Source organism: Sus scrofa, chromosome 2 (genome assembly GCF_054392235.1).
Source record: "Sus scrofa isolate SSC_HxYL_T2T_F1_AM1 chromosome 2, Sscrofa_HxYL_maternal_Yorkshire_Landrace_v2.0, whole genome shotgun sequence".
Taxonomy (NCBI): Eukaryota; Metazoa; Chordata; class Mammalia; order Artiodactyla; family Suidae; genus Sus; species Sus scrofa.
Window position 1 is genome coordinate 24,722,457 of NC_139384.1, and position 22,323 is coordinate 24,744,779.

The 22,323-nt window shown below is 39.7% G+C and overlaps 1 protein-coding gene and 1 long non-coding RNA gene across 32 annotated transcripts in view; one reads left to right on the forward strand and one right to left on the reverse strand.

Annotated features, from left to right (window-relative positions):
* Positions 1 to 22,323, forward strand: part of LRRC4C (leucine rich repeat containing 4C) — a 1,222,625-nt gene that overhangs the window by 1,168,780 nt on the left and 31,522 nt on the right. The window lies entirely within an intron of this gene.
* Positions 15,528 to 22,323, reverse strand: part of LOC110259679 (uncharacterized) — a 51,858-nt gene continuing 45,062 nt past the window's right edge. The window contains exon 6 of one of the 2 annotated variants that reach the window (XR_014837055.1): positions 15,528 to 21,069. This is a non-coding gene — a long non-coding RNA (uncharacterized LOC110259679). The remainder of the gene's footprint in view (positions 21,070 to 22,323) is intronic. The other variant, XR_002342047.2, reaches the window with a different exon arrangement.

The window sequence follows — 22,323 nt, forward strand, 5'->3', positions numbered from 1 at the left end:
CACATGCTATAGTTTGCATCTACGAACCCCAAACTCCCAGTCCCTCCTACTCCCCACCCCCTTGGCAACCCCAAGACAAAGTTTCTTGATTCATCACCTTTACAGATTCAGAATCAAGCTCAGGGCAGGGCACAGAGTAGCATGTGTATCATGGGATGAGGGGCTTTGGGAGTTCACAATAAATTAAGTGACTAAGGAATGTGTTGGGGAAACAAGAAAGAAGCACATAAAACAATTAGAGAGCAGAAGACAGTATGTAATCAAGTGCTGAAATGCTGTAAACTGTGAATCTATAGGGAGGAGACCTTGTGTTCTGGAAACTTTAAGGGAGGCTGTGGTGCTTTGGGATTGGTTAGGTTCCCAAAGCTCCTCGAGGACAAGCTTTTGCAGCTAGTACGTCTGTAGCAGCACTAAAGCGTCAGGGTCTGGGTACCCAGATGGTGAGAAATTGCCATCACTCTGGAGAGGAAGAGGCTGGTCTCCAGTGTGAGACTGTCTGGATGCTGCACTTTGCAGCATCCCCTGAAAGATGAGGCTCTGACTTGGAATTATGGCCTCTGTGACCTGTCAGCCTCAGTTTGGACCACATTTTGTTTGGGTGGAAGAAATCAGCTATGACTTGGACTAAGTGGAGCTTTCCCAGAGATAAGTAAGATGTGATTTCTGATGGGAATCCTGGAGATTAAGGCAGCAAGGAAAGCATCTCCTTTCACCAAAGAAAGCATCTCCTTTCACCAATTTTGCTATAAATTTTGAAATTATTTAGACTATCTAGGCAAATTTCTGAATTTTCGCAGAATGGTAAATTTAGTCACTGACATTAAATCTTTTGTTTGGGGGTCAGCAGCATCATTTAAGTTTCACACAATCAAAAATACAACCACTGCTTTATGGGGTTAGTGCTCAAAATGTGTAAGATGTAATGCTTTGAAAGCCAATAAACTAAGATTATACTACCTAGAAATAATAGAGACTAGACATATTCATGCAATCTCTCCTTCTAACTGTGCTATATCATTAGTCTCTCCATCTAACCTTTGTGTAATTACTACAGCAAGTTATAATGAAAGCAAAAGAGATTTGAGGCTAAAAATTGTATATTTAGGACCATCCCTATCCTAGAGTAGCTCTGTAACTATATTGAAAACATTTTAAACAATTTTTTTAAATTTTTTAGTTTTTTTCCTTTTTAGCCCCACTGCCACCCCACCCGGTGGCATATGGAGGGTCCCAGGCTAGGGGTCCAGTCGGTGCTACAGCTGCCAGCCTACACCACAGCTCACAGCAATGCCAGATCCTTAACCCACTGATCGAGGCCAGGGATTGAACTCACAACTACATGGTTGCTGATCTGATACATTTCCACTGTGCCACGACAGGCACTCCTATAAGTGAAAACATTTGACCTCAGTTCCTTCTACTCTGAAATAGCAAATCTTACTTAGAACCATTTGACCTGTCCCATGGGTGAATCAAGCAAGCTAATGAGTAGGAAAATACTTTATAAACTATAATGTAATAAAATATCTATTGGTTATTGTTATGAGTCTTGCACATTTTCTTTGGGAACAATATTATTATATGGTCAAATCCTAGACAGAAAATATGGTTATAGCACAGTAAGGACATTTTAAAAACACACATGGGACCCTTCTTTTGGCTCCTTCATAAATATGGTTTCATTCAGAAAAAAATAAAATAAAATAAAATATCACACACATCACATCCACATACACAAGGCTGTTTACAGAAGTACCTCCCTTGGCTTCATCATGAACTGTAGATGTCCTTAGCTGTCTAACAGACTTGGGTGACAATCTTGAGAAAGAATAGCTCATATTTCAAGAGGTTTCTAAAATTAGCCATTTATTTTTGGCATGAAACAGTAACCCTGGGGATATGGCTTGTGCATGTCAAAGTGATTCCCAGTCTTCAGTTTTATTTAAAGAAATGAACCCTAGGTTAATAGGCAAGACCAACAGAGAAAAAGTAGGTTTACATTGTGTGCCTACAGCCATTCATTCATGTGTGAGCTAAAGAATGGATTTTACATTTGTACACCTCACATACTACAAGATATCAGCCTTGTCAGTGGATTCCGTGACCAGAGAACTTTTAAAACAATGAACTCAACACGGAGTTCCTACTGGGGCTCAGCAGGTTAAGAACCTAACATAATGTCCGTGAGGATGTGGGTTCCATCCCTGTCCTTGCTCACTAGGTTAAGGATCCAGCAATGCCGCAAGCTTTGGCATAGGTCACAGAAATGGCTGGGATCCGGCATTGCTGCAGCTGTCAGTTGCAGCTTGATTTGTCCCCTAGCCCAGGAACTTCCATATGCCTTCGCAGACATAGCTCAGATCCCACGTTGCTGTGTCTGTAGCGTAGGCTGGCAGCTGCAACTCTGTTTGGAGCCCTAGGCTGGGAAGTTCCATTTGCCACAAGTGCAGTCCTAAAAAGCAGAAAGCAAGAAAGCAAGCAAGAAAGAAAGAGAAAGAGAGAGAGAGAGAGGGAAAGAGGGAGGAGGAGGAAGGGGAAAGCCTTTCTCAAAATAAGCTTTGGGAAACAAATACAAATGTGAGTGTTCTGGCTCATAAATAATAGGGAGCCTTGATCTACTTTCTCATCAGGCGTTTTATGCTTCCTTGACTTTGGAAAAAGAATTCACTAGCATGTAAAAGGCTCTGAAGAGTCCTGCAAGAAAGGCATTTGCTTTACTTTAATACATAGTCCCCCCAAAGTTTGTAATCACAGAAATCCTTTAGATTATAGCTATTTTTTGGTGAACAAAAGGACTCTCTTTTTATTTCTTGCTCGTGTGTTGGGAAGATAAAGTGAACCTGAAATTTCCAGAGGCAGATGTGCAAATTCTCAGATAAACTCCCACTGGGTAGCTAGTTAGAATGGCAATTCCCCGTACCTGGGATTTCTAATTTCTGAACTACCAAAGTCCTTACAGTAGACCTCGGATTTCTCATGGCACCTCTAACCTTGGAGACATTAGCATAGCTATTGTTGCGTCCCAGAGATACTTCTGGAACATCCTCCATGCTATTATCTCGTTTTTCTTCCATCCTCTGTTCCTTTTGTCTCATTACTTCTACTTTTTTCTTCTCTCCTCCTCTCTCAATGTAGCTTCACTGCAAGGCATTTACTCCTTTAGTTCCCTGTGCAATGAGGAGCTTTCACTGAAGATATAATTTTGAGGCCTTGATTTAAAATAGGCACTGCAGATGTTTTCACTAAGTGAGCCCTTTAAAGCATCTCCTTGGGTGCACGAGGTTCTTTGCTTTTGTATTTAGCCCTGGAACAGAGTTAGCATCCAAATTAATGCGCAGCTATGACTACACTGGAACAAAGCAGGGGTTGTGTGATGACTCACTGGGTAAACTGTTTTGACTTCCTTTTAACAATTCATGTGTGTGTGTTGGGTTACAGTAGAATATACACAAATATTCATAAGCAGAAGCCCACTCACACATACCACCCCCTACAGGTAGAGTTGTAGCCATATTGTCATGCAGGGTCAAAATGAGACTCTGTTCAATAATAACCTCCCATGCAGACTTTTTCTGGAACCACGGTATGGATTATATTATTGTAAAGCCAGGCTAGCATTCCTAGCTTATTCTTTACACAAAAGAAATTAAATGTGTCTCATAACTAAAGCCTAGCATCAGCTTGGGTCTCCAAAGGGAGGGCCAATTAGGAGGTCCCCAAATTAACATTCTAGTAACATAGCAGTAATCAATGCTAGTCAGGGGGTTGTTTGAAACAAAATGACCTGCCTTTATAATTTGTGCCTGTGAGGAAAGGGTGAATTTTATTAGTCGTGTTGCAGTTTATATCTTTTTTGGAAGTGGGAGATTAGACTTGGTCAAGTAGAGTGAAATGCATAGTAGATAACAGATTATAATTCTTCCCAACGATAAATCAAGGTGTTGCAACTGACAAATGCGTATTTGTTTCTCACCAGTGGTAAATATACTGAACAGGCTTTATTAAATCAAAGTATGACATTGCAAATATAAACATATAAGTGAACACACACATACTTTCATATACCTACTAAAATACAAAGTTGGGGAGTTCCTGCTGTGGCACAGCAGATTAAGAATCCTACTACATCTACTAACCCCAAACTCCCCGGAGTTCCCATCATGGCTCAGTGGTTAACAAATCTGACTAGGAACCATGAGGTTGCAGGTTCAATCCCTGGCCTTGCTCAGGGGGTTAAGGATCCGGTGTTGCCACTGAGCTGTGGTGTAGGTCACAGACACGGCTCGGATCCCAAGCTGCTGTGGCTCTGGTATAGGCTGGCGGCTACAGCTCCGATTGGACCCCTAGCCTGGGAACCTCCATATGTGGCAGGATCGGCCCTAGAAATGGCAGAAGGACAAAAAATAAAATAAATAAATAACCCCAAACTCCCATACAGGGAACTATATCCAATCACTTGAGAGACATATAAAATGATGAAAGATAATAGGAAGTCCCCTCTGTGACTCAGTGGGTTAAGAACCCAACTAGTATCCATGAGAATGGGGGTTGGATCCCGGTCCAGAGCACTGGGTTAAAGGATCTCGTGTTGCCCCAGCTGCGGCATAGGTCAAAGTTGGGCTCAGATTCAATCCCTGGCCTAGAAATTACAGTTTTCGAGGATGCAGCCATTAAAAAAAAAAGAAAATTTCACCTCAATGGTGAAAATAATTAAACTAATTGAACTCAAGTAATCTTCACACCTTGTGGGTGACTCTCCCCACTACTCAAATAATATTTGCATGTTAAAACTCTATCTTGTATAAGAATATCATAAAATATATATAATAATCAGATTTTTAAAATTAACGTATACAAGTATTGTATATATATTATATGTATAATATATATAGTAATCAGGCAGACTTTTAAAATAATGTATACATGTATTAATATTTTATATCCTCTCCTCTGCCAGAATTTCATTCTTAGGTGATAATATTGAAACTGTTTCTATGGAAAGAATTGTCCACCAAGTGACTAGTGAAGGAGCTAGTTAATGGGATACATAAAATCTTTCAGGATTCCAGGGCCCTACCTGGAGCTTACCATGTCCCAGAAAAATGTCTCAATATGATCTACTCTTAGGACCTTATATTTACATGTGTAAATGTACGTAAAATGTATACAAATCCATGGGAGTGCATACTTATTAGTTTTTAGAGCTACTATGAATTAAAAGGCTCCATTGCAAAGTTATTTTGTGACAGTCATGGGTTAGAACTGCTCACACAAAAATGAAAGGAGAACAACTGAAGTAATACGAGGCCTGAGGTGACTTCAGTCTGTACTCTCTGTGAAGGTAACGTGAAGGTGGTGGCTTTTAATTAAAATGGAACCGCTGTGTCATGGCAGCACTGATTTGATTTTGCCTGCCTGCTCTGCTCAGAAATTATAGATTTAAAAGATGTAATTAACAGAAAATTAAAGATTCTCCTTCATTCTTAGTTATGTAAAGGATCCCTGCTCCTTTCCTCTCCCAGCTACTTCTCAGCTGGTGTAGAGCCTTTTAAGTTGCATTTTCACACCACATGAGTCAGTGGCATTAATTAGCAAAGCAGGGCTATGATCATTTACTCTGATAAGAGGTTTCTCTTCCCCATCTGACCCTTCACAGAGCAGGAGCATTTGGTGGCCTGAAAGTCAGGGAGCCTTTTTTTTTTTTTTTTTTTTTTTGAAGAAAGTCCCCTTCCTACAGTGGAAAGTTTTAGGGTCCTGTCTTTGGTCTATTTAGGCTGCACCCACAGCATGTGGAGGTTCCCAGGCGAGGGGTCATATCAGAACTGCAACTGCTGGCCTACACCACAGCCACAGCAGTGCCAGATCCCAGCTGCATCTGCAACCTACACTACAGCTCACAGCAACGCCGGATCCTTAACCCACTGAGCGAGGCCAGGGATCAAACCTGCCTCTGCATGGTTACTGGTTGAGTTCGTTAACCACTGAGCCACGATGGGAACACCGTGTCCTATCCTTCTATGTAATGTGACCAGTGCACACATATGTGAGGTGGGTTCATTGACTTGAAGCATCGTGAGGTTTGGACCCAAACTAGAACAAATCTGAAAGAGCCCCTCTTTAGTCATCCTCTAATCACATCTACTTTAGCTATGTCCATTGTACTTCCCTACTCAGCACCCCTTTTCTTTTCACCCTTTGCCTCATGAATTCACTCCAAATGGCTTTCCTACAGATTTTAGTCTTTTTTTTTTTTTTGTCTTTTTGCTATTTCTTTGGGCCGCTCCCGCGGCATATGGAGGTTCCCAGGCTAGGGGTCGAATCGGAGCTGTAGCCACTGGCCTACGCCAGAGCCACAGCAAGGCAGGATCCGAGCCGCGTCTGCAACCTACACCACAGCTCACGACAACGCCAGATCCTTAACCCACTGAGCAAGGGCAGGGACCGAACCCACAACCTCATGGTTCCTAGTTGAATTCGTTAACCACTGTGCCACGACGGGAACTCCAGATTTTAGTCTTTTAATGAACTTGCACATCTTGCCATTGTCCCACCCAACCGCTCTTTTTCAAGCACTGTTTGGTTGCCATTTTGCCAAGATTCTTGGAATAACCTCTGCCCCTCATTAAAACAGGTTCCCTCTTTTTTTGTTTTTTCCCTAATTTCAAATCTCTTTTCCTTGAGAAAGAATACCATGCATAAGTAGGTTGGGAATGAAATGGCCCTCACCTCAAGATACCACCCCTTTCTACTCTGCATTAATATGAATTTGACCAGGGCTCCAGTATTTATCCACACGTTACCCTGTTGTTAATCCCTTTATTTTTTCTGCACTGCATTCCCAGCACTTCTCCAGAGCCCTATTTTTCATAGAATATCATCACCAGTGATTTCTATGGGTAAACATGTCCCAAAGTAGAAAATGGGGAAACTATCTAGGCCCGCCTTCGGCTGGTGGCTTTTTTATTTTTCCTTCGTGCCTTGTATTAGTGACTAATTTTCAGGTTGACACATTTATCCAAACATAACATCACATGTTTACAAACATCTTAGCTGAAATTAATTAAATCAAGGGTTATAAAAATAGCTATTAATTATTATCTTCATCCCATTATTTTAGGAATATGCAAATGAGCAATATTTTCCATTCCACATCCTCACTGATACACAGTGCTACCACTTTCTACATCTGCTCCAGTCTTAGGGAGAAAAATCATTGAAACGGAGTCTATGTGCTTTCAAGGAAAACCTCTGTTCTAGAAGAAAGCATTTGTCCCTATTGTGGGAGCAGTTTTCAGAATTCTAGGTTATATCTTGGGTGGAAAGTTTTAGGTCTTCTGGCAAATGGCCAGGCATGATAAGGCCAATGGTTGGTATTACTGAGGAATATATAGTGGGCGTGCTTTCATTGCGCTCTGGGATGCCCTGTTGAAATGCCTGTTCACTTGATTGATGTGAAATCAGTGAAGCCTCTGGTCCACAGGGTCATAATGTGGGATAAGTAGGGGCAGAGGGTGATCCTGGGATGCTGTATGAACTTGCACCATGTGTACATTGTAGTAATAATGTTGACCCTCTTTGACTGTGACCCATAATAAAAGTACATTTCACATTTCAACCCAGTCAGAAATACCTATTTATAACCCTGTTACAAATACATGTATATCAAAAAATGATTTCTAGTACACAATGCACTCTGACACCCTCTTTCATCTTATTGAATGGAGGTCATGATCCAGACATTGCTTCCAGGTCCAGCTAGTGGTCATTACCCCTTTGGAAAGCCATTTTCTTATAGGGCTGTAGAGCTGTAACTTGTTCACGTCATGTTCATATGCTTTATCCTGTTGGATCGTCTCAGCTACCTGATGCTATGAGAGTCTTTAAAAATTTTGATGTTAATATGGAGTTCCTATCATGGCGCAGTGGTTAATGAATCCGACTAGGAACCATGAGGTTGCGGGTTCGATTCCTGGCCTTGCTCAGTGGGTTAAGGATCCGGCGTTGCCGTGAGCTGTGGTGTAGGTTGCAGAGGCGGCGCGGATCCCGCGTTGCTGTGGCTCTGGCATAGGTCGCCGGCTACAGCTCCTATTAGACCCCTAGTCTGGGAACCTCCATATGCTGCGGGAGCGGCCCTAGAAAAGGCAAAAAGACAAAAAAAAATTTTTTTTGATATTAATATTTCATATTTGAAGAGGAAAAGTTCACATATCTGAAACATACAGGCCCATGATATTTTACAAGTTGAACACACTCAGGAAACCACAGACCACAAAGGAAAGCCGACAAATGTCCTCACCTCAGATGCCCCCAAGGACGATCACTATCCTGTCTGCCAAGGGCCTAAAGTTTGCCTATTTAGAGTATATCTGCTTGGGAGTTCACATTATGGCTTAGGGGTTAAGAACCTGACATAGTGTCTGTGAGGATGCAAGTTCTATCCCTGGCCTTGCTCAGTGGGTTAAGGATCCAGCATTGCTGCAAGCTGTGGTGTAGGTTGCTAATGTGGCTCAGATTTGTCCTTGCTGTGTCCACTGCAGCTCTGATTCCACCCTTAGCCCAGGAGATTCCGTATGCTACAGGTGCAGCCATAAAAAGAAAAAAGAGGAGTTCTCATCATGGCTCAATGGTAACAATCCCGACTAATATTCATGAGGATGCAGGTTTGATCTCTGGCCTCACTCAGTGGGTTAAGGATCCAGTGGTGCTATGAGCTGTGGTGTGTGTTGCAGATATAGGCATAGCTGTGGTGTAGGCTGGCAGCTGCAAATACATCCCTAAAAAGACAAAGAAAGAAAGAGAGAAAGGAAAGAAAGAAAGGAAGAGAAAAAGGAAGAAAAAAAGTTTATGTTCACTTGCTTTTGTACATTATATAAATCACATGATACTCTTTTGTCTCTGGCTTCGTTTGTTCACATTATATTCATGAGTATCATTCATATTGTTATGAGACTATAAAAATGTAAGATTACTTATTCTCATTTCTGTATAGAATTCCACTGGGTGCATTTGTTTGTTGCCGATCACTGGAACAGTTCTGATTTTGGCCTTGAAGCGTTAAATGTTGCTGCCGTAAACATTCTAATATGTACCTTTAGTAAACACATGTATGCATTTGTATGGGTGGTAGATACCTAGGACTCGGATGCTTAGGTCATAGGCCATGACTAGGTTCAGCTTTATTAAAGACGAACAATCAATATTCTAAAGTGGTGAACCAGTTTATGTTCCTACCAGCAGTGGGATCTAATTCAGTTTTTATATAGGGAAAACAAGGCTCAGGGCCAAAGCAGGTTACCAAAGTCACAAATGAATAAATTACAGAATTAGAGCTAACACAGATTATGGAGTCCGGGGTCAATGGTTTTGTTTGTTTTTCTCTCTGTTCCTTATTAACACTTATGAAGGCTTAAAAGTGGTCATTTGCCCTTTTGTCATCTTCACCAGGTCCCCTCACATACACGGACATACAGACACATACACACGCTCTGTCCTCCATGTAGATTCTCGCAATACACATGCACATACATAAAGACAATGGCACACACACACGTAGACACATATACCCTTGTACACAGAGGCATGTGTGGACTCAGGTACATATAGGTTTAGACACCCAGATGTACACATACATATAACACACAAAAAGCTGTAGACATGGAGACATAGGCAGACACATCGCCAGACACAGACACACACCCAAGTACTTTGATACGCTTGGTTATACGCTGCATATTTTTTGTATTTCTTTCTTTCTTTTTTTTTTTTTTTTTTGACATCATGGCTTTTTTTTTTTTTAAGTTGTTATTTCCCCAATACAATTTTTTTTTCCTACTGTACAGCATGGTGACCCAGTTACACATACATGTACACATTCTATTTTCTCACATTATCATGCTTCATCATAAGTGACTAGACATAGTTCCCAGGGCTACACAGCAGGATCTCATTGTTAATCCATTCCAAAGGCAATAGTTTGCATCTATTAACCCCAAGCTCCCAATCCACCCAACTCTCTCCCCCTCCCCTTTGGCAACCACAAGTCTATTCTCCAAGTCCATGAGCTTCTTTTCTGTGGAAAGGTTCATTTGTGCTGTATGTTAGATTCCAGACATGTGATATCATATGGTACTTGTCTTTCTCTTTCTGACTTACTTCAGTCAGTATGAGAGTCTCTAGTTCCATCCATGTTGCTGTAAATGGCATTATTTTGTTCTTTTTTGTGGCTGAGCAGTATTCCATTGTGTATATATACTACATCTTCTTAATCCAATCATCAATGGACATTTGGGTTGATTCCATGTCTTGGCTAGGCAATGAACATGCGGGTGCATGTGTCTTTTTTAAGTAGAGTTTTGTCCAGATATATGCCCAGGATTGGGATTGTTGGGTCATGTGATAGTTCTATGTATAGATTTCTAAGGTACCTCCATATTGTTCTCCATAGTGGTTGTACAAGCTTACATTCCCACCAACAGTGCAGGAGGGTTCCCTTTTCTCCATACCCCCTCCAGCATTTTTTATCTGTGGACATATTAATGATGGCTATTCTGACTGGTGTGAGGTGGTATCTCGTGGTGGTTTTGATTTGCATTTCTCTAATAATCAGGAATGTTGAGCATTTTTTCACGTGCTTGTTATCCGTCTATACATCTTTCTTGGAAAAATGTCTATTCAGGTCTTTTGCCTATTTTTCAATTGGGTTGTTGGCCTTTTTGCTGTTGAGTTGTATAAGTTGCTTGTATATTCTAGAGATTAAGTAAGCCCTTGTCAGTGGCATCATTTGAAAAGTATTTTCTCCCATTCTGAAAGTTGTCTTTTTGTTTTCTTTTTGGTTTCCTTTGCTGTGCAAAAGCTTGTCAGTTTGATTAGGTCCCATTGGTTTATTTTTGCTCTTATTTCTGTTGCTTTGGGAGACTGACCTGAAAAAAATATTCATAAGGTTGATGTCAGAGGATGTTTTGCCCATGTTCTCTTCCAGGAGTTTGATGGTATCTTGTCTTATGTTTAAGTCTTTAGGCCATTTTGAGTTTATTTTGGTGCATGGTGTGAGGGTGTGTTCTAGTTTCATTGATTTGCATGCAGCTGTCCAGGTTTCCCAGCAATACTTGCTGAAAAGACTGTCATTTTCCCATTTTCTGTTCTTGCAGAAAGATTAATTGACCGTAGGTGTCTGGGTTTATTTCTGGGTTCTCTATTCTGTTCCATTGGTCTGTATACCTGTCTGTTTTGGTACCAGTCTTAAAGACTGTGGCTTTGTAATATTGCCTGAAGTCTGGGAGAGTGATGCCTCCTGCTTGGTATTTGTTCCTCAGGATTGCTTTGGCAATTCTGGGTCTTTTGTGGTTCCATATAAATTTTTGGATTGTTTGTCCTAGTTATGTGAAATATGTTGTGGATTATTTGATAGGGATTGCATTGAATCTGTAGATTGCTTTGGGTATTATGGCCATTTTTACAATATTAATTTTTTCCAACCCAGGAGCATGGAATATCTTTCCATTTCTTTATATTTTCTTTAATTTCCTTGATTAATATTTTATAGTTCTTGGCATATAAGTCCTTTACCTCCTTGGTCAAGTGTATTCTCAGGTATTTGATTTTTTGGGGTGCAATTTTTTTAAAAGGTATTGTATTTTTCTATTCCTTTTCTAATATTTAATTGTTAATATACAGAAATGTGACTGATTTCTGAATGTTAATCTTATATCCTGCTACTTTGCTGAATTTGTTGGTCAGTTCAAGTAGTTTTTGGGTTGAGTCCTTAGAGTTTTCTATATAGTATCATGCCATCTGCATACAGTGACAGGTTTACCGCTTCTCTTCCTGTTTAGATGCCTTTTATTTCTTTTGTTTGTCTGATTGCTGAGGCTAGGACTTCCAGTACTATGTTGAATAACAGTGGTGAGAGTGGACATCCTTGTCTTATTCCAGATTTTAGTGGGAAGGCTTTCAGATTTTCCCCATTGAGTATTATATTTGCTGTGGGTTTGTCAAAATGGCTTTTATCATGTTAAGGTATGTTCCCTCTATACCCACTTTGGTAAGAATTTTGGTCATGAATGGATGTCGGACTTTGTCAAATGCTTATTGTGCATCTATTGAGATTATCATGTGGTTTTTGACTTTTCTTTTGTTAACATGGTGTATGACGTTGATTGATTTGTGTATGTTGAACCATCCTTGTGCTCCTGGGGTGAATCCCACCTGGCCGTGGTATATGATCTTTTTGATATGTTTTTGGATTCGGATGGCTAAAATTTTGTTGAGAATTTTTGCGTCTGTATTCATCAAAGGTATTGGCCTATAGTTTTCTTTTTTGGTGGTATCTTTGTCTGGTTTTGTAATTAGGGTGATGGTGGCATCCTAGAATGTCTTTGGGAGTGTTCATTCTTCTTTAACCTTTTGAGAAAGTTTAAAGAGGATGGGTATAATTTCCTCTTTGTATGTTTGGTAGAATTCATCTGTGAAGCCATCTAGTCCTGGACTTTTATTTGTAGGGAGTGTTTTTATGACATATTCAATTCCATTTGTAGTGATCGGTCTGTTCAGTTGATATATTTCTTTTTTATTCAGTTTTGGCAGGCTGTAAGTCTCTAGAAAGTTGTCCATTTCTTTTGGGTTGCCAAATTTGTTGGCTTACAATTGTTCATAGTATTCTCTCATGGTTTTTTGTATTTCTGTAGTATTCATTGTGACTTCTCCTTTTTCATTTCTTATTTTGTTTATCTGGGTTTTTTTCTCTCCTCTTCTTGGTGAGTCTAGCCAGAGGTTTGTCAATTTTGTTTACCTTTTCAAAGAACAAGCTCTTGGTTTTAGATATTTTTTCTATTGTTTTTTTAATCTCTATTTTATTGATTTCCTCTTTGATATTTATAATTTTCTTCCTCCTGCTGACTTTAGGTCTTTTTTGTTCTTCTTTTTCTAATTCATTCATGTGTTGGGTTATTTCATACTTTGGCAACAAGAGAATAAATTCTTTAAGATTATATGTATATAATGCATGGGCTCTCAATACATACACATGTATATGCTTAGTTTTCAGGTGATTTTATTTTTATGTTTTAAAGTTTTCTAGAGAAATATATTTATACCCTACTTTGGTAACATGCCTGGAGCTTAAATATCAGATTGGTATCAATTCTAAATTTTCCATGTGGTATCAACTGGCCATGCTGTGTCCACTTCATTCATAAGCTATAATATCTAAATTAGGGGTCTGCTTTCCCCTCAAAGAACATTTTCTATTCATGGTCTGCTGAATTATTAAGTGATAATAATCATGTTGTCCATTGATTGAAAGGCAGTTTCTACAATTTCAGAAGATAAGTAAAATATATGGGTTTTTTGGTTTGTTTTCTATCACCGTGTAACCAATTACTGCAAAGGTATTAGCTTAAAATAACATATGTTTATTATCTCAGTTTTGGGACAGGAGTCCAGATGCAGCATGATGATGTCCTCAGTTCAGAGTTTCAAAAGGTTGCAAGCAAGGTATCAGTCAAGCTCTAGGTAGAGCTTGTGGTTCTTTTATAAGCTTAAGTGATTATTGACAGAATTCAATTCCTTGTTACTTAGGACTCAGGTCCTAGATTTCTTGCTGGCTGACATCTGGGCCATGTATTTAGCTCCTGGAGGCCACTTGTAGTCCCTTGCCACATCACCCTTTCACAACAATTAGCAATTAATTCATGAATGCCAGCAAAGGAATTTCTTGCTACAACTTCATAAGACAGATCTTGTGTTAACTCATCACCTTTGCTGTAGAATGTGTCCTAACACAGACGTGACTATCCAACCACTTTTCTACTGGTTAGCAGCAAGTTACAAGTACCACTGATACTCAAAGAGTTGAAAGAATATACAAAGCTATGACTCAGGGTCATCTTAGAATTGTGCCTACCACAGTTGGCTTGAGAATTTTCTTTTCTGTGGTCCTTCTAACCATAATTAGCAGTAATAGTAACATAACCAACAATAACAGTAACCATAGTTACTGTTATGCCATTATAATCAGTATATATTCATAGGCCATACTGATTGTAGAAGCAACTTTTAGTCAAATTCATAGATAACAATATACTGGATTTCTGAATATACACATATTCAGACATACATAGCTACAAAGAAGTATGTATAAATCTTTCTTATTTCACATCCTACCATAGGACTAGAATCAGCCACAGTCCAATCTGCACACTTGATACTTTGATGCCAAATGTCATTATACTGTAGCTATTTTGCCCAGTGATTTCTTTAAGAGGGGAGTTATACTACCTTAATCTCACCTCCAATTGAATAAGAAGATATTTGAGAACATGGGAGGAGGACCAGGCGGTGACTCCTTTTGAAATGTAGCACACTTTGTTCTAAACCCTCTGAAAGACAGCCAACCTTTATTAAAATGCAACCTTCGGCATAATGTGAAGCTCTCTCTCTCTCAGGACTGTACTATAAAATTTGGTTCAAAATAGATCTGAAACTTGTAATGGGTGTAAATGTTCCTGCACGTGGTATGGTGGATTGGGATAAGATGCACAGGGCTTCCTGGGAAACGTGCCAAGTATTGGCTTAAGGGGACCCCTATAAGGACTTTTCTTGCTTGGCTCCCTGACAAATAGCATGCCTGCTTAATCAAGACGTGGTGCAATATGGTGGCTGCCCTTTAACAAAGCAGTAATTGAAGACAAAAGACAAAAGAGACAGGTAGTGGACGTGATTAGAGGGATAATGGAGCCTGTAGATGATGTGAGATGGCAAATGAGAACATTTCATCCAGAAAGGCTGAGAGTCAGTTGGAAGTTAAATCCTATTTCATGACAATGATCCCAGGAAAGGCTGCCCAAGCCTTTCGTTCTGAGTAGGTGCTTAGAAGTACGAGATAAAATGCCTCACCTTTGGATGTGGACAGCCTGGGCAAGAATCCTGGCTCTGCTACTTACCAGCTTTGACTAGATAACTTAACTTTGTTAAGTCACCATGTCCTTATCATTGAAGTGGACATAAATGATATACATGAAACGTTCATTATAGTACTTGGCCCTAATAAACAACAACAAAACCAGGAAAGAAGCAGAAGAACTTGTAGCTACAAAGATGACAAAACCCTTGCAGGTTTCTTCAGGTGGATCATTATCAAATGGAGGGAGTGGGGGCTGCTATTCAGGCAGAAGAATGATTCCAGATCAACTTGCAAACTCCTACAATAGTGGCGAGAAGCCTCAGCCTTCAGGAGAGATCCAAGGTAATCAGACAGAAGATGCCTTGCTCCTCCTCTTACCTTGGGCCCAAAGGAAGCAATTTATTTTTTTTTAAATTTAAATATCCTTAATTATAAAATGTTCCCTTTAATCAACAGCAATACTTCTTACCTCAACACCCATTCTGTCTGATATTGATTTAATTATGGAAGATTTACCTAGATTAGTGTTTGGGTTGTATATCTTTTCCCATCCTTTTGTTTTGCAATCTTTATCTTTTTATCTGATGTGTGACTGGTTAATAGCATATAGCTGGGTTCTGTTGTTTTGTTTTGTTTTGTTTTGTTTTGTTTTGTTTTGTTTTTTTAATCCTTTACTCCTTTATTTAAAAATTGAAGTATAGTTAACTCACAGTGTCATGTTAGTTTCAGGTGTACAGCAAAGTGAAACAGTTATATATATACTTTTTTCAGATGATTTTCCCTTATAGGTTATTACAAACTACTGAGTATAATTCCCTGTTCTATACAGTAGGTCTTCGCTGGTACTATTTTATATATAGTAAGGAAGGAATTTCTTTATTTCCATTCCATCTGTGTCTCTTTTTCTAATTCTGTACTCAAAATATTAGAATCCATTTTCTTTTAACCTTGCCACCAAAGAAAAATGGCAAAAGAGAAGCAAAGATGAAGAAAGTTTGCTACTGGGATGCTTATGAGCTAACGAAGGTCAAACAGATTTGAGTCCCTCAAGAGGAGACAACAAAACTGGAACTTGGAAATGATGTCTGGGGTAATAATGGCCAAATGCTCAGTCTCTCTCTCTCTCTCTCTCTCTTTTTTTTTTTCCGGAACCAGTTTTTCAGAAAATAAAAAAGATGATGATAATGAGTAAGAGGTTAAATCATTGGAACTATGCATATGATCCATTGTTCACTTGCATTCATTCATGAATATTTAAAGTGCTGCCTTCTTAGCCAAACTAGAGTCTTTATAGAGTTTTTCTAGTCTCAAGGGACAAAATGTTTGGGAAAAATACTACCTTTTCTGCATCTGCTTTCCATTTCTTTTCCTCACTGTCAGCAGTGATTTCTAGGAGTGTAGTACTGAGGAAAGGGACGAAACCTTTGTGCATGTCATAGTCTCAATGCTCCTGTTTCCTCCGATAGCTCAGAACAGAGCATAGAATATGTGACAGCATTTTCAAATCAGTTGGTATGTGAACATATGAGTTGGAACTAAAGACCTCTTATCAGGATAAGATTTGCCCACATGACTTAAGCAATTAATATCTGTTGCTAATTAATAATGCTCTTAAATTACATTTCTTTTAATTTGCCAGCTTTTAAAGGGCATCAAGAGCCTATATATTTTGCAAACATAAAGTTAGGATAAGCATGCAAATTGGCTATTTTCCCATGTGTTAGCCAGTCAGATCAGCTGGCTACTCTTTATTACGCAGAAGTGATGTTTCAAATACCCACATCAGAAACAGTCAAGAAAGGGAAAACATGGAATACCTGGTTAAACTGAACAACTACACAGGTCAAAATAGCCATATGAACCCTGTATTTGGTAAAATCATATTATATTTTTTTTGTGGTAGAATATTTTATAGAAATATACCATCTCTTCCTAGCTCCATAGCTACACAGAGGTAGTTGTTTGATTTCCTTCTTCCAGATTCTTTAAATTGTTCATCAAGTTGTATTCTTTCCAGAATATATTATCTCTGATTCTCAAATAACTTATGACTGTACCCATCTTTCATGAGTTCTTTTAGAAAATACCAGATACTTTTGAAATAAACATTGGTAATTGTTTGTTGCTGATGAAAAAAAAATGATTTATATACATCAATTTGTAAGCCCTATCCCCAAGTTAATGGTTTATTTAACTGCCATTGTCTTCGTTATCAATCATGAGCAAAATGTGAAGCATGGCCAGAGAGGAATAAGGTTAAAATTTGAAATTTGAGGTGGTTATATCTGGAATTTCAAACTCTAGAGATGCTATGATTTTGGTATCAGTAAAATTATTGTCACCATTATACTGAATGAATACAAACTGTAGATGTAATCATGAGGAAATTTCATTTTTCTTTCTCAATTAAACTATCTTGATTGGGACTAGTTTTGCTCCTGCCCCTGGATGAAAACTGACTGGAAATATTTATGAATTATAAGTGGTGGTAAATAGTGGACATATCTAAATTTATATAATTAATATTAAGATTTCTGCCCAGTTTGGTGTAGGAAGGCTCACATCACAGACTAGGGTGTAAATATGGCTATTTTCTTCTTGGTATTGTCACCTCCTTCTCATGTCCCATCTCCCTACTCTGCCTACTCTTCTTTGTCAGATCATGATTAGGGAAACTAGGAAAGTGGGGGCCAGAATAGCTTTACATGCCTGGTACTGTTGAGTTGGCATTGATATCTTTGGGTTTACCAGACATTTGAAATTGATTTTCTTTTGGTGGCTTTTTATGTGCACATGTTCTATGGTGACCCACCCTCCTCTCTCACTGCCCCCAAATTTGCTTTGCCGAGAAGGAGGCTCCCTTTCCTGAAACATCACTAACTCCTTCCTCAGTCTCTAGGTATCCAGAACTACTTGCAGATTCCTTCTGGTTATCTGTTTACTTCTAGAAGCAAACCTCTCACATAGAATTTAAAATACCTCCAAGTCTTTCTCATCAATTCCCTCTTATGGGTGAGCAATATTTGGTCTCTTGCCTTTGAGAATTTTCAGATGGGATTTAGACACCACTCCCTATGTCTATTCTACTCTACTCAGCCATATATTTAGTCTTGAGATGAGGGACAGGCATCCTTCTGTAATCTTCTCCTTGGGGTTGGTGATGGTAAGTCACACCCCACTGATAATTCACTCAAAAACTTTCCTCTGAAAACTTTCTTCTTGAAGCCCCTCTTTACTAAGCTGAGGGTTAGTTAGGGTGTAAGACCACCCACACCCTCCCTCAGGAATGGGACACATAGTATAGCTCTCCATAGAATCTCTTCATGAGCTTGCTCTAGATCATTGCTACCTTTGTTCTGTGTAAGAGGTTATGAGCTGGGCAGCCGTTTATGACTGCCTCCATTGTAAATTTGTGCTCTCTGTAGAATGTGTCATCTACTATGTCTTGGTTCCTTGGCTGAAACCTCTATCCAATGTTCTTTCATTTATATGATCATACATAGAGGTATAGTCTAGGGAGTGATTTTTAAAATTCAATCACTGTTTGAGTGACTTATGGTGCACGTTGGGTGCACCATAAGTCTCAGGAAATAAGAGAGTGAACAAGCTACATAATGCCCCTCTACTCATGAAGCTTATATTCTTCTGAATGCAGGGATATAGTTTTAAAAAGAGAGAAAGAAATTAAAAATGTAATTTCAGAGAAGGGATAGGAGTCACTGTGTGCAGGTGAGCAGGGGGTCCTTTGAGGAAAGTGTGTGAAGGGACATCTGTAAGAAAGTGCCATTTGTACAGGAATTAATTGAGAATGATGGAACCTACATCGTGGACTAAAAATACGTACATTTTAACATACATAAGCACATCTGGAGAACTTTGAATAAAATGCAATGGGGAATTGTACCTACATTTCTGGTTCTTCCTCCTTTAGGATGGGGGAAGAAATTCTTGTTTTCTAGGGAAGAGTATCTGATCTGATCCAATCAGGTTCCCCTCTTCCTCACCAGTGGGTCTCCCACAGGTGGCCTGCATGGGGAGGTTTGTGACCTTGTATCGGCGCTCATTACATTTGTTGACTATTCTTAGTCTCTGCTAATGAGATCACTCAGAGTTTGCTTTGAGTATCACATCTTAATCACTTGATTTCTGCAGACGTATCCTTTCTCCAAATAAACTCTTCAAAATGCCTGCTGCTCGGTGCTCATTAACCTGGCAATGGCTTCTCGAACTCCAATTTGAAAATTTCCTCTGACATCTGAAACTTGTGTCCTGATCAGGATTCTCCAAATAGCAACAGTGGAAGAGGATTTTAGGTTCTTGAGTGTGAGGGGGGAAAAAAAAAATCAATGACCAAATTTCCACCTGCAAGGGGATTTTTCCTTTCTGTGGCAGTGTGGATATCCCTCTCTTGGAATAGTGAAGATCCACCCCAACTCCACTGTCTGCCCAATTCCCACTTCATCATTTCATAAGGGTTAGGCGACTTAAAGATAACAAAATAATTAAGTAATGAGTAAATGCATGAGTAAAGAAGTGGATATTGATTGACTAGAAATTTTTTTTCTTATCTTTTCCTACGTTGAACCCACAGTTCATGTGACACATCCTTCATGATGAAGACAGCAGCCCTTATATAAACAAACACAGCTTAAGACCAGGACTAGGAGTTCCCAGCATGGTGCAGCAGAAACAAATCCAACTAGGAACATGAAGTGGCGGGTTCGATCCCTGGCCTCGCTCAGTGGGTTAAGGATCCTGCATTGCTGTGAGCTGTGGTGTAGGTCACAGATGTGGCTGGGATCTTGCATTGCTGTGGCTGTGGTGTAGGCCAGTGGCTACAGCTCTGATTAGACCCCTAGCCTGGGAACCTCCATATGCCAAGGGTGCGGCCCTAAAAACGACAAAAAAAAAAAAAAAGCCAGGACCAAATATCATTATAAACATCTACATTTTCCCGTAGCTTTATTGCTTTATTGCTAAGTTGGTGACCTGTGTTTCTACACAATTGCCACTTGGAGAGGTCACCGTAAAGAGCTCTCAGAGGCACAGATGTTCTAATCCAGAGCCAGAGAGCAGCACCTCCTCTTCCCTATTGTCACATTTCACACCCTCGTGAATATATTTTATTGGTATGTTTTAAGCTTGCTCTAGGAGGACCGTTTCTAAATACCGTTAGTTTTAGAATACCAAATCCTAAATTTTACTTTGCTCTTAAGAGGCAAGAGACTAAATTACAAGCCATAATTGATAAATTGAAAAATCAGTTGCAGGCATATGTCATTTTTGATGTTGAAATCATTCTGGAAAAAAAAAATGAGCTTATTTAATAATAAGCTTGACAGGCACTTACCAGAAAAAAATACTAGGTAGATACTCTGAGATGGTTATGGGAAGGGCTTATGTTGGAACAACCTACTAGGGGGAATAAGGACAAGGATTTCATGTTGCTTTGTTCCTCTCCCAGAATCCAAAGGTATATTCTAGGCTTCCAGCTCTAGTCCTGTAAAAGGACTCACTCGATATGAATATTTGCCCTTCATCAACAGACTTTACAAACTACAGTGCATTGCCATCTCTAGTCTCTCCTTCATGGAGCTCCTTAGATACCCTAAAACTTGGCCCCCTATCAGAAAACTTCAGCCTAATGAGGAAGATCAATTACCCTTGACTTGAAATAATCATTTCTGTAAAAGACATAACTGTAAGAATGGGTGTTGTTTTGATTAAGCCAGTCAGTTTGTGTATTCAAAAGAGGTCCCTAAAGTAGAAGGATCATCTAGAAACCATAGGTCTGTAGAGGTGTAAGTGTAGCCGAAATGCAGCCTCTGAACACCAGCACCAATTAAGTCTCAGAGACAGAGTTTTGGGTGAAGCAGAAAGAACAGCATTATTGCTTTGCCAGGCAAAGGAGGCCACAGCAGGCGGATGCCTCAAAACTGTGTCCTGCCTTGAGAGGGGACAGCAAGGGGTATTAGAGGTTTAGCTCAGAAGACAGGGTTATTGGTTAAGGCATCTGTATTACTGTCCCTCCATAGATCATTTCAGAGTCATCACGACCGGTGGCAGTCCGTCCAGTGATGGTCTCTGGTGGTCTTCAGGATTATCGTTCCTCGACCTTCTCTCTGGAATGAAGACTGCTTACAGGGAAGGGGTATTAGGGAGTGTTCCAACTGCAAAAGAAAACACTAGGTATAATATAACTCTAACTAGAAAGTAAACCTTAGTAATAAGTTAGAGGGCCAAGGCAGAGCATAACATAATGGAGACTGTTTTAACTAGTTTTATTTTTTAGCTATCACAAAACATTTCTTTATCATTAACTCTTGAGTCAGCCTTTTGAGACTGAGGGGAGGCCTGGGAGGCTAAAGGAAGAGGTTTTACTTCAAAGCACAAGGACGTAGGGGCTTGTACAAATCTTATAAGTACAGAATACATCCAGTCCACAGAGGAGGTAGTCGTATAATTAGGCTCTGAAACTTTGTTAGACCTGTTCCCAGGGTATCATCTTAACCTCAAGAAAAGGCAGAATCTCTGATTTTTCAAGGTGTAACCTGAATGGTATTCTATACTCAGGGCATAACCAAATCACTTAGGTGCCCCAGGGAACCACACTGGAGTAAGATATGATTAGAATAGCCTTGTTTATAAAACAAGACTGGTCACTGGGCAGGACAGAATCTTGTAGTAAAATGAGAAGAGGCACAACCAGCCTTTCGGACCAGGACAGGAGCCAGACTAACAGAGAGGATAGTGTTTTCAATGGTCTAAGAGCTGGGGAAGTGGAGGGGATCCCTTGACAAAAATGCTCTTGCAGGCATGTGAAGCATGATGGTGGGGCATTCAGGAAGAGTCGGTATTTGGACTGCTACATTGGTAGGTGGCAGAAGGCAAATTTTTGGTGTCTTTTACTGTCATCACATACCCTTAAGCAAATATTTTTGACCCTACCTCCAGCACAAACTCTTCATTTTTGAATTCTCTCTATTCCTACTGTTGCCACTCAGGACGAAGCCATCTCTTGCATGCACTACTGATGTACTTTTGGTGTCTTCTATCAGTTCTCACGCTAGTAGCATGAGAGTTTAAACATCTCAATAAGACTGTGTTATTTTTCCAAGCTCTGCGAGAGCTCGCCATTGCATAGACAAAGAAATTGCTTTCCCTGGCCCACCAGCCTCACTCTCTATAACAAGCTCAATATTGTCTTCCTAAAAGATATATTCACATCCTAAGCCCCAGAACCTGTGAATGAGACTTTATTTGAAAAAATGACCTTTGCACATGTAATTAAGTTGAGGATCTTGAGATACAATCATCCTAGATTATCCAGGTGGGCCTTAAATACAATGACAAGCATCCTTCATGGAGAAGAGAAGGAGAGCCATGTGGAGACTGGGGCAGAGGTGGAAGTTACATAGCGACAA